Source organism: Hemiscyllium ocellatum, unplaced genomic scaffold (genome assembly GCF_020745735.1).
Source record: "Hemiscyllium ocellatum isolate sHemOce1 unplaced genomic scaffold, sHemOce1.pat.X.cur. scaffold_3017_pat_ctg1, whole genome shotgun sequence".
Taxonomy (NCBI): Eukaryota; Metazoa; Chordata; class Chondrichthyes; order Orectolobiformes; family Hemiscylliidae; genus Hemiscyllium; species Hemiscyllium ocellatum.
Window position 1 is genome coordinate 47,222 of NW_026868281.1, and position 12,310 is coordinate 59,531.

At 45.2% G+C, this 12,310-nt stretch overlaps 1 long non-coding RNA gene across 2 annotated transcripts in view; it reads right to left on the reverse strand.

Annotated features, from left to right (window-relative positions):
• Window positions 1-11,961, reverse strand: part of LOC132812784 (uncharacterized) — a 34,293-nt gene extending 22,332 nt beyond the window's left edge. Inside the window, exon 1 of one of the 2 annotated variants that reach the window (XR_009643779.1) lies at window positions 11,850-11,961. This is a non-coding gene — a long non-coding RNA (uncharacterized LOC132812784). Of the gene's footprint in view, window positions 1-2,508; window positions 2,570-11,849 lie in introns of those variants that run through there. The other variant, XR_009643780.1, reaches the window with a different exon arrangement.
• Window positions 11,962-12,310: the final 349 nt, after the last annotated feature.

The following is a 12,310-nucleotide window of genomic DNA, read 5'->3' on the forward strand; positions in this document are numbered from 1 at the left end:
CATACTCATACTCATGGAATCAACTCTTACAGACAATGTTGAAAATGTGTTGCTGGAAAAGCGCAGCAGGTCAGACAGCATCAAAGGAGCAGGAGAATCGACGTTTCGGGCATGAGCCCTTCTTCAGGAGCCCTTTTACAGACAATGACCAGATACCACCATCACCATCCCTAGATATCGAGAGTGTGGTGATGGAAAAGCACAACAGGTCAGGCAGCATCCGAGGAGCAGGAGAATCGACGTTTCGAGCCTAAGCCCTTCATCAGCCTGACCTGCTGTGCTTTTCCAGCACCACACTCTCGACTCTGATCTCCAGCATCTGCAGTCTTCACTTTCTCCTGAAATCTCTGGATATGTCCTGTCCCACCAGCAGGACAGACCAGGCAGAGGTGGTGGCACAGACAGGGAGGATTTGCCCTCTGAGTACTCAGCATTGACTCCGGACACCAGGAAGTCTCATGGCTCCTGCTGATTACCACGTACCGTCCTCCCTTGGCTGATGAATCACTTCTCCTTCATGTTGAACAACATTTGGAGGAAGCACTGAGGAAGTAAAATGGTGTCAAACGTACTCTGGGTACAGGATTTCAATGTCCACAATCGAGACTAGCTCTGCAACAGAATTACTGACTGAGCTGGTCAGGTCCTAAAGGATATAGCTGCTCAACTGAGTCTGCAGCAGGGGGTGAGGGAACCAACAACAGGGAAAAACATACTTGATCTCATTGTTATGAACTGACCAGCTACAGATACATCTGTCCATGACAGTATCGGTACGAGCGACCATTGCACATTCTCTTTGGAGACACAAGTCTTGGCTTAAAGTTGAGAAAAACTTCCATTGTGTTGAGTGACACTATCACCGTTCTAAATGGGACAGACTTTGATGAGATGTAGGAACGTAAATTGGATCTCTCTGAGACACTGTGGGACATCAACAACAGCAGAACTGTACGCCAGCACAATCTGTAATCTCATGGGTTTGTAAATCCTGCTCTCACCCATCACAAAGGACAGGAAAGGAGGGCATGCCAGAGCAGCACCAGGCATAACTAAAAATGAAGGGCCAACCTGGTGAAGCTACCAAACAGAACCATCTGCATATCAAACAGCATCAGCACCAAGCAACAGAGCTAAGTGATCCCACAACCAATGGATCAGATCAGAGCTCTGCAGTACTGCCACACCCAGTTGTAAACGGTGATGGACAATAAAACAACTCACTGCAGGAAGCATCACAGATATCCCCACCCTTACTGATGGAGGGGCCTCACACATCCATGCACCAGATAAGTCAACAGCATTTGCAGCCAGAAGTGGGATGCTCCATCCCAGCCTTCTCCAGTGGTTTCCAACATCACAGATGTGAGTTTTAAGCCAGTTTCATTCAGTTTGAATAACATCAAGAAGTGGTTAAGTAGTGCAAAGGCTACGGGCCCTGCCAATATCCTGGCAATAATACTAGTGGCTTGTGCTCCAGAACTTGCCACCCGCCAAGCCAAGTACCGCTCCAGCACTGGCATCTACTGACATTGTGGAACATTGCCCAGGCATGTTCAACAGAAAACACAGGGCAATCCAACCAAGCCAATTTCCCTCCGTCAGTCCACACTCGATCAGCAGTAAAGTGATGGAAGATGTCACCAACAGGGCTACCAAGCAGCAGCTGCTCAGCAACAGCCAGCTGAGTGACACTCATTTCAGGCTCCACCATGGCCACTCAGCTCCCGATTGTGTTACCGCCTGATTCACAACCTGACAACCAGCTGAATCCCAGAGGTGTGGTGAGGTGAGGGGGACAAGACCACTATTTCGAGCTGATTCTAACATTGTATTAGCTCATATACTCTCATCCACCTTGTGTTATCTCCAGACTTCCTTATACAAACACACTCCTGGCAAACTTCCCACATTCAACCTCCCTGTTATCTCAAGAAAAACTAAATCTCTGCCCAAGTACTTCCTCGTACCAAAACTTGTTGATCCATCAAAAGGCTGCTATTCATAATCAACAACATAGAGCCACAGAGATGTACAGCATGGAAACAGACCTTTCGACCCAACCTGTCCATGCCGAACAGATATCCCAACCCAATCTAGTCTCACCTGCCAGCATCCGGCCCACATCCCTCAATTTAAAATTCTCACCCTTGATATAATTCCTGGTTGTGACCATCCCTAGCTCGCTGCATCACACACCCTTTGAGAACTCGACAACCCATTCTGTTCGAGACTCCCAATGATCTGTTAATTCATTACCTCACCTGTGTGGCTGCTTTTACAGTTGCCAAAGCAACAAGGTCTGAAATTCACAGCCAAAACCTCTCAGGTCTGCTTTCCTCCTTTAAGACATTCCTCAAAACCTACTTCTCTGGCCTTGTCTAAAGTTTCCAATAATATTTTTGTGAAATTATAAGCATGATAATAAAACTACAAACTGTTCCTGATTTGGACATTATCTTCAAATCATCACTGTTGCTGTAATGAATAATCTGTAATGTCTCTTACCCAACCACATTGTGGGAGCACCTTCACCACACAAACTGCAGCTGTACAAGAAAGTCAAACATCACCCTCTCCCAGGCAACAGGGCTTTGGCATTAATCACTGGGATCTGTGGAAGGAGAAACACAGTTGATGTTTCAGGGAGTGCAAAACGGATTACAGGGAACGAAAATGACGCAGAATTTATAGTCAGAAACGGAAGGAAAATACACTTGCTCATCGGAAAAAAAGAATTCTTGACTGTCAAAAATTTTCCAGAAAAAAAATTAATAAGCAGCACACGGTCAGGGGCTGGGCGGCAGTGAAAAATTAACGTATAAAAATGTCTGTAAAAGTAATAGTAAAATACACCCATTGTTCGAGACTGAGGAAGCTAGACATTAACAAAGTGGTCATGAGGGAGCCCAGAGATGAAGCAGAACAGTATAAGCTGTTACGATCCCACAGTCATAGAGATGTATAGCGCCGACACAGACTCTTCGGTCTAACTCATCCATGACAACCAGGTATCCGAACCTAATCTATTCCCATTTGCCAGCACTTGGCCCATATCCCTGTAAACGCTTACTCATCATATCATGTGTCTATTTAGACGCCTTTAACAAGTTCTATCTGTACTAGCCTCCACCACTTCCTCTGGCAGCTCATTCCACCCACTGCATGAAAGAGTTGTCCTTTAGCCCCCTTTGAAATTTTATCCGTTCATCCTAAAGCAATGCCTCTACTTCTGGACACCATCACTCCAAGGAAAACACCTTGTTCATTTACTCCATTCATGCCCCTCTTGATAGTATAAACCTCCATAACATCACAGCTCAGCCTATTGCACTCCAGGAAAACAGCCCAGCCTCCAACCTCAAATCCTCCAACACTAACAACATTCTTGGAAGTCTTTTTTGAAACCTTTCAAGTTTCACAGCACCCTTCTGATAGGAGGCAGGCCAGAACTGCACACAATATTCCAAACGTGGCCTAACGAATGCCCTGTACAGCAACATGACCTCCCACATCCTGTACTCAATGCTCGAACCAATAAAGGAATATAAACTGAACACCTTCTTCACCATCCTATCTGCCTGCAACTTGACTTGCAAGAAACCATGAACCTGCAGTCCAAGGTCTCTTTGTTCCGCAAACGTCTCCAGGGCCTGGCCATTCAGTGTATAAGTCCTGCACTGATTTGCTTTTCCAAAATGCAGCACCTCACATTTATCTAAATTAAACCCCATCTGATCAATATCTCATTGTAATCTGAGGTAACCTTCTTCATTATCCACAATACCTCCAATTTTGTATGACCTGCAAACTCATTTCCGATACCAAATCATTTAAATGAATGACAAAACAAATCCAGAAATAAACATCCATTTCTCTGAGTTTGAATGTGCTCTGTAAATCCTGCCCAATGACTCTGTACCACAGAAAGGCTGCACATGCGCCTGGCAGCGCCTTGCCCCCTACAAAGCTGGCAGTTCCGCACGTATCCAGTGAATTCTTGCCCCGAATAAAGATGGTGACGCGTACACATACCTGCAGCCACACTGAGGCAATTCCCCATTTACTGAAAACACGAGACTGGGACGTTACAAAATATGTGTTTTCCGATGCGCACATTGTGTTTGTAAAACCTCTCCGCTCACACAGAACCTCTCACCTCCTGCGGTTCCACAGACAGCCTTGATTTTTGCAGGTACCTATTCTCTGCCTGGTTACTCGTTTGTCCTTAGTGTGTTTGTACAATCACTTTGGATTCTCCTAAAACCTATTTCCGAAAGCTATCTCATATCCCCTTTTTGCCCTCCTGGTTTACCTCGAGTATACTCCTACTGCCCGTATACTCCTCTAGGGATTCTCACAAACACAGCTCTCTGTCCCTGCCAAATGCCTCCTTCATTTTACTGACCAGGCCCTCAATTTCTTTCGACAGGCAGCATTCCCTACACCTCCCAGCCTTGGCCTTAACAGGAACATACTGTCTATATACTCTCATTCTGGCAGGCCTGTGGAGGCAATAGCAGATGAGGACAGAGAAACAATCACTCCCAGTAAAGAGGCAATGTTGGGAAAGATAACAGCCTCAAGGTAGCTGGGTCTCCTGGCCCTGATGGAATGCATTCGAGGGACTAAAGGAGATGGGGGTGGGCGGGGGGGGGGGGGGGGGTGGGGGGGGGGGGGGGGGAGAATAACAAACTCGTGATAATTCACTAAAATTTGTTGGATTCTGGGATGGTTTTGACAGACTGGAAGCTGCAAATTGGTGCCACTATTTTCAAAAAGGACCTGTTAGCTTAACTTCTGCAGTGGAGAAAATGCTTGAATCTCTCAAGGAAGTAGTGGTGAGATATCTGGGTAGAAATTGTCTCATTTCGCAGACACAGCATGGATTCATGAAAGGCAGGTCACGTTTAATGGATTTACTGGAATTATTTGAGGATACAATGAGCGCGTTGGACAAGGGGGAACCGGTGGATGTGGTGTACCTGGATTTCCAGAAGGTATTCGATACGTTGCCACACAAAAGGCTGCTGTATCAGGTAAAGATGCACAGCATTATGGGTAATTATCATTGATACAGGATCGGTTCACCAACATAATAAATAATGGGGATAAACGGGTGTTTGGATTAGTGTTGGCACTACAACTGTTTGCAATTTACACAAATGTTTTGGAATTGAGGAACAAGTGTACGGTGTCAGAGTTCACATTTGATACAAAGATGAGTAAAGCAATGTCTGCAGAGTCCATTGCAAGTCTGCACAGGGATACAGATCAATTAAGTGAGTGGGTAAGGATCTGGCAAATGGAGTTCAATGTTGGGATATGTGAGGTCATCCATTTGGGTCGGACTAACAGCAAACTGGATGATGAAATGGTGAAAACATGCAGCAGGCTGCTGTGCAGAGGGAGCTGGGTGTCCTTGTGTATGAATCACAGGAAGCTGGGTTGCAGGTACAGCAGGTAATTAAGGCAGTGAAGGGAATATTGTCCTTCATTGCTAGAGGGATGGTTATGCTGCAGCTGTACAGGGGGCTGGGAGGCCACACCTGGAGTACTGTGTACAGATTTGATCCCCTTACATTAGCAAGGATGTACTGGCACTAGAGGGAGTGCAGAGGAGGGTCACTAGTTTGAGTTGGGAGTTGAGAGGGTTGGTGTATGTGGAGAGATTGAGAAAACATGTTCTATACTCATTGTAATTTAGAAGAATGGGACGTTGGATAGGAAACAAATAAAATTATGAGGGGAGGAGATAAGACAGAAGCAGGGAGGCTATTTCCACTGGGGACGGGTCCAACTCCAGAGCCTCAAAATAAGGGGGAGCAGATTTAGGACTGAGATCAGGAGGAGCTTCTTCAGCTAAAGGGTTGTGAATCTGTGGCGTTCCCTGCTGACTGCAGCATTTGAATGCCTTTCAGGCAAAATGTAGATTTGTGAACAGGAAAGGAATTAAGGGTTATGGTGGGAGATCGGGAATGTGGAGCTGAGGCCATGAAAAGATCAGCCCTGATCTTATTGAATGGCAGAGCAGGCTTTAGGGACCAGGTGAAAGTTCTTGCCTTGTGCCATCAAAATTGGCCTTTGTCCAATTCAGAACCTTAACTTGTAGATCTGGTCTATTATTTTCTGTAACTATTTTAAAACTAGTAGAATTATCAGAGAATCCCAACAGTGTGGAAGCAGGTCATTCAGCCCATCACATTGATACTGACCCTGAGAGCCTCCTCACCTCCCCCAGTAACATTGCATTTCCAGGGCCACCCAACCTACACATCCCTGAACATTATGGACAATTCAGCCTGGATAATCCAACCTATCCTGCACATCTTTGGACTGTGGGAGGAAACCAGAGGACCCAGACAAGATCCATGCAGAATACCCCAATAAGGTGGTCATCCCTTTCTTAATTCCCAGTTCCAACGAAATAACTTCAATGGGCGTACTCCCAGCAATATCTTCCCTCAGCAAAAACATAATGCTATCCTGAATCAAAAATGCTACTCCCCTCCTCTCTTGTCCCCTTTTCAATTCTTCGTATAGCATCTATACCCTGGAACATTAAGCTGCCAGTCCTATCCATCCCTGAGTGATGCCTCTGTAGTTGCTATAATATCCCAGTGCCATGTTCAAAACCATACCCTGAGCTCATCTGCCTTCCCTGTCAGGCCTCTTCTATTGAAGTAAATGCAGTGCAACTGCTCAGTCCGACTTCATTCTGTGCCTTGCCCTTGCCTGCCTTGACTATTTGACTTCTGAACTGTACCAGCCTCAGACATACTCTTTCCTCACTATCTTATTGGGTTTACACCCACTCCCTCACTGGTTTAATGCCTCCCGAGTATCACTAATATCTCCCTGTCTGGATGTTAACACCTTCCAATTCAGGTACAATCCATCCTTCTTATGCAGGTCAACTCTACTCCAGAGGAGATCACAATGATCCAAAAAAAATGTGAATCCTTTTCCCCTGCACCAGCTCCTTAGCCACTCATCCAGCACCTCCTCCTCCTCTGTAATATGGACATTTTTCAAGATGTCACCATTTATTTCCCCACATTCTATATCTCCCATGTACTTCTTCACAGTAAACACTGATGCAAAACACTGGTTTCCTATCTCGCCCATCGCCTGCAGCTCCACACAATGGCTGTCTTGCTGATCTTGGAGGGTCTCTATTTTCTCCCTAGTTAGCCTTTTTTTCTTCATGTATTTATAGAAGCCCTTCGGATTATTCTTAACCTATTCACCAAAGCTATCTCACGTCCTTTTTTGCCTCCTGATTTCCCTCTTAATTATACCCCTACTGCCTTTATACTCAATTTTTTGGGATTGGAATAAATGCAAAATATAACAACCTGACAAAACAGACGAGGGCAGGACTTACTCTCAATAAAAGTAGGGCCCTGAGTAGTGATATGGGAACAGAGAGACCGAGGGCTTCACGTCTTTGAAGTTTGTGTTACATGTAGACAGGGTGGTTAATAAGGTGCTAAGCACACTTACCTTCATTGTTCAGACCTTGGAGTACAGGAGTTGGGACGTTATGTTGAGGATGTACAAGATGTTGGGGAGGCCTCTTCTGGAATACTCTGTCCAGTTCTGGTTGTGCTGTTATAGGAAGGAGATTATTAAATTGGAGCAGGTTCAGAAGAGATTTACCAGCATGTTGCCATGAATGGAGGGATTGTGTTCTAAGGAGAGGCTGGATAGGCTGGGAATTTTTTCACTGGCGTACACGAGGTTGAGGCGTGAGCTTATTAGAGGTTTATAAAATTAGAAAGAGTGTAGACAGGGTGAATAGCCGGGGGAGAGGGGGATTCAAAACTCGGGTGCATTCATTTTGAGAAGAAATGAGAAAGATTTGAGAAAATACATGAAGGTTTTAATAAAAAAGATACACGTGTGGAATGAACTTCCAGAGGAAGTGGTAGCTGTGAATACAATTACAATATTGAAAAGACATTCAGATAAGTACATAAATAGGAAATATTTGGATGGATGTGGACCAAGCGGAGGCAGGTACAATTAGTTCAGTTTGGAATTATGGTCGGCATGGACTGGTTGGACCACAGGGCCTGTTTCCTTGCTGTATAACATTATGACTCTAATCCTCACGATCCCTAAATTCCTCCATCCTCAACTCGCCTGATCAATGTCACCTAAACCATCCTCACAACTCTTCCTTATTTATATAATTCCTCACTAGCCACAGAACGCTCCCTATCTCATGTCCTCCAGTTTCTCAAATCTCTGCGATATGTGCCTTTCTTTAGTTACAACCTTGAGGATGCCCTCATTCACTCCGATTGGTTGGAGGACAAACTCGTACGACCTGGTCCTCCAGTACTGCCCTCTGGCCCTATTGGCCTGCGCTGACATCACTCACCTCACAATGGGCCCCAGATGATTGGTGGGATCCTCCCTCTCTCTTGCTCTGGGATGAGCTTCATCATTCACAGTGAATGGGGACAGTATCACAGAGCACAGGGCTGGGGGCTATTCAGCCCATTGGGCTGTACTCTCTCCCTCTAGAATGCTGCAAATCTGTCCCAATTCCCTTCCCATTTGCCCATAGCACCCAAATCTTCCCTTAAAAGGTAAAATTCCAAATCTGTTTATGAATAATTGCTGAGTCTGTCCAGCTGCCATTCAGACTGTTCCAGATGCTCAGAACTTACTGAAGAACATAATGTTCACATATTCACTTATTATTTGCCAATTACCTGAAAATAGTTACTAAAATTGTGACATTGTTAACAATTCCCCTCTCTCTGAAAATTAAATATCTTAGAAACAAATTTGCAGCTGATCAAAATCACTGCTTAACCTTCTCAGCTCCAAGAACAATTATCTGTGCTTCTGCTAGCTCTCCACAAAAGAGGAACACATCTTATTTTCATTTATTAGTGTCATAGAGATGTACAGCACAGAAACAGACCTTTTGGTCCAATTTGTCCATGCCAACTAGGAATCCTCAACAACTGGAGCCCCATTTGCAGCGATTGGTCCGTATCACTTGAAACCCTTCCTATCCATGTACCCAATCAGATGCCTTTCAAATGTTGTAATTGTATTCAGCCTCCACTACATCATCTGGCAGCTCATTCCACACCACACCACACACAGCTTGAAAACTTTGCCCCTTAGATCCGTTTTAAATCTTTGCCCTCTCAACTTAAGCCCATGCGATTGTTTTGAACCCACCTAACTGGGGGAAAAGACCTGGCTGTTCACCGTATCCATGCCCCTCATGATTTTATAAATCCCCATGAAGTCACCTCTCAGTCTTGACTCTCCAGGGAAATTAACCCTGGCCTATTCAGCCTCTCCCTGTAGCCCAAATCCTCCAATCCTAGCAAAGTCTTTGTAAATCTTGTCTGAACTCTTTCAAGATTCACAACATCTTTCCCAGAACAGGGGATTTCGAACTAAAACATAATCCTGAAATGGCTTAATCAATGTCCTGTCCAGCCACAATTTGACGCCCAGCTTCTGTACTCAATGCATTGACCAATAAATATAAGCATACCAAACCCCACCTTCACTAGCCTGCCTATCTATGACTGTACTTTCAAGGAACAATGAACCTGCACTCCATGGTCTCTATGTTCAGCAACATTCCCAAGGACTTTACCATTAGTGTATAAGTCCTGCCCTGATTTGCCTTTCCAAAATCCAACAGCTTACATTTGTCTAAATTGAACCCAGTCTGCCATTCCTCGCCCCAATGGCCCATCTGGTCAAGATCCTGTTGTATTCTGAACTAACCTGCTTCATTGTCCACTACACCTCCAATTTTGGTGTCTTCTGTAAACCTACTGACCATATCTCATATTCACATCCAAGTCAATTATTTAAGGACCCAATATCCATTCCTGCAGCAACACGCTGCTGCTCACAGGCCTCCAGTCCACAAATCAACCCTCTGCACCACCCTCTGCCTCCTACCTTCAAGCCAGTTTTGTATCCAAATGGCTAGTTCTCTCAACATTTCATGTTATCTAACCTTGCTAACCAGTCTGCTTTGTGGAACATCGTTCAGTGTCCATATAGACAACTCACAATCTGCCTTCATCAATCATCTTTGTCACATCTTCAAAAAAAAACTCAATCAAGTTAGAGAGAGAATTTCCCACACACAAAGCCATGCTATCTATCCCTAACCATTCCTCGTCTTTCCAAATACATGTAAATCCTGTCCCTCAGAATCCATTCCAACAACTTGCCTGCCACTGACTTCAGGCTCACTGTTCTCTTGTTCCCTGGCCTTTCCTTACCACCTTTTTAAATAATGGCACATGCCTTCCAGCACCTCACCTGTCACCAATGACAATATAAACATCTCAGGGAGGGGCACTGCTATCACATTCCTAGCTTTCCACAAATGTCTGGGATACACCTTAACAGGTCCCAGGGATTTATCCACCTCGATATGATTCAACACATCCAGTACTACCTCCTCTGTAATATGGTCAGGAGCCAGGCAGCAGTGGACAATTCATTTACTGAAAGGTCTGTGAACATAATAGTAAAATACTAAACAGAGCAAAAATACACTCAGAGACTGAGGAAGCTAGATAGTGAACAAGTGGACATCAAGGTGCTCAGAGGCGAATCGGAGCAGTTTTATGATCCCACAGTCAGAGATGTCTAGCACCGAAAACAGACTCTTCAGTACAACCCATCTATGCCAACCAAATATTCGAACCTAATCTATTCCATTTGCCAGCACTTGGCCGGCATCCCTCTGAACCCTTCCTATTCAACTGCCTTTGAAATGTTACAATTTTTGTTGCCCTTTAGGTCCCTGTTGAATTTTCCCCTCTCACCCTTAACCTATATCCTCTAGTTCTGGGCTCCACCACCCCAGGGTAAACACCTTGTCTATTTACGCTATCCATGCCCCTCACGATTATAAAATCTCTTCAAATTACACCTCAGCCTATGACACTCCAGGGAAAATGGCCCCAGTCCCTATTATGCCTCTCCCTGCAACTCAAATCCTCCAACCCTGGCAACATCCTTGAAAATCAATTCTCAAACCTTTCAAGTTTCAGTGCCTCCTTCTGATAATAGGGAGACCAGAATTGCACACAATATTCCAAAGTGGCCTAACCAATGTCCTGTCCAGCTCCTGTACTCAACGCTCTGACCAACAAGGGAAGCATACCAAATGCTTCTTCACTGTCTTATCGACCTGTGACTCTACTTTCAAGGAACTGTGAACCTGCATTCCAAGGTCTCTTTGTTCAGCAAGACTCTCCAAGACCTTACAATTCAGTGTGAGAGTCCTGCTCGGATTTGCTTTTCTAAAATGCAGCACCTCACATTTATCTAAATTAACCCTATCTGCCACTCCCCAGCCCATTGGCCCATCTGATCAATATCCCATTGTATTCTGAGACAACCCTTTATCACTGACCACAACACCAACAATTTTGGGTGTCACCAGCAAACTTACTAACTGTACCGCCTCTATTCACATCCAAATCATTTAAATGAATGACGAAACAAATCCAGAGAAAAAAAATCCATTTCCTGGGTGTGAATGTGCTCTGTGTAAATCCTGCCTATGACTCTCTATCAGGGAGAGCTGCACATACTCCCCTCTGAACTTTGCCCCCTACAAAGATGGCGGCTGCACGTGTCCAGTGAATCGTTGCCCCGAATAAAGTGGCGGCACTGACTCGAGTCAATCGCGAATGAGGCATTTTCCGGTTTACTGCAAAAACGAGACTGTAAATTTCAAATTAGTCTTTTCGATGTGCACCAAATGTTCGCAAAACCTCTCAGCCCAGACCAACACCGTTTCCCTCCCGCTTTCTGCTGTTTATTTCTTTCCTTACCGACAGCTCTCCGCCCGCACAGCCGCGCTGTCCGCGAGGATGATCACGTGGTATAATCAAGTCCCGCCTCTCATTCACTCTGATTGGTCGGAGGGCCAACCGCCTCGCCAGGTCCTCCAGCCCCGCCCCTGTCCTTCCATTGGTCCACCGCTGACATCAATCATCCGGGGACCATTGTTGGCTGGAGCATGCGCACTGCTTCGTGGCTTTTGTTGCTCTGCATAAGTTACAAGAGTGAGGGACAAAGTTAAAAACACACAACCACCTGATGAAGCAGCAGCAGCGCTAGTGCTTCCAAATAAACCTGTTGGACTATAACCTGGTGTTCTGTGAATTTTAATTTTGTCCATCTCAATCCAACACCAGCACCTCCAAGTCACGAGTGAGGGAGGAAATGTATAACATAAGAACTAGGAACAGGAGAAGGCCATCCTGCCCTTTGAGCTTGCTCTGCCATTCAT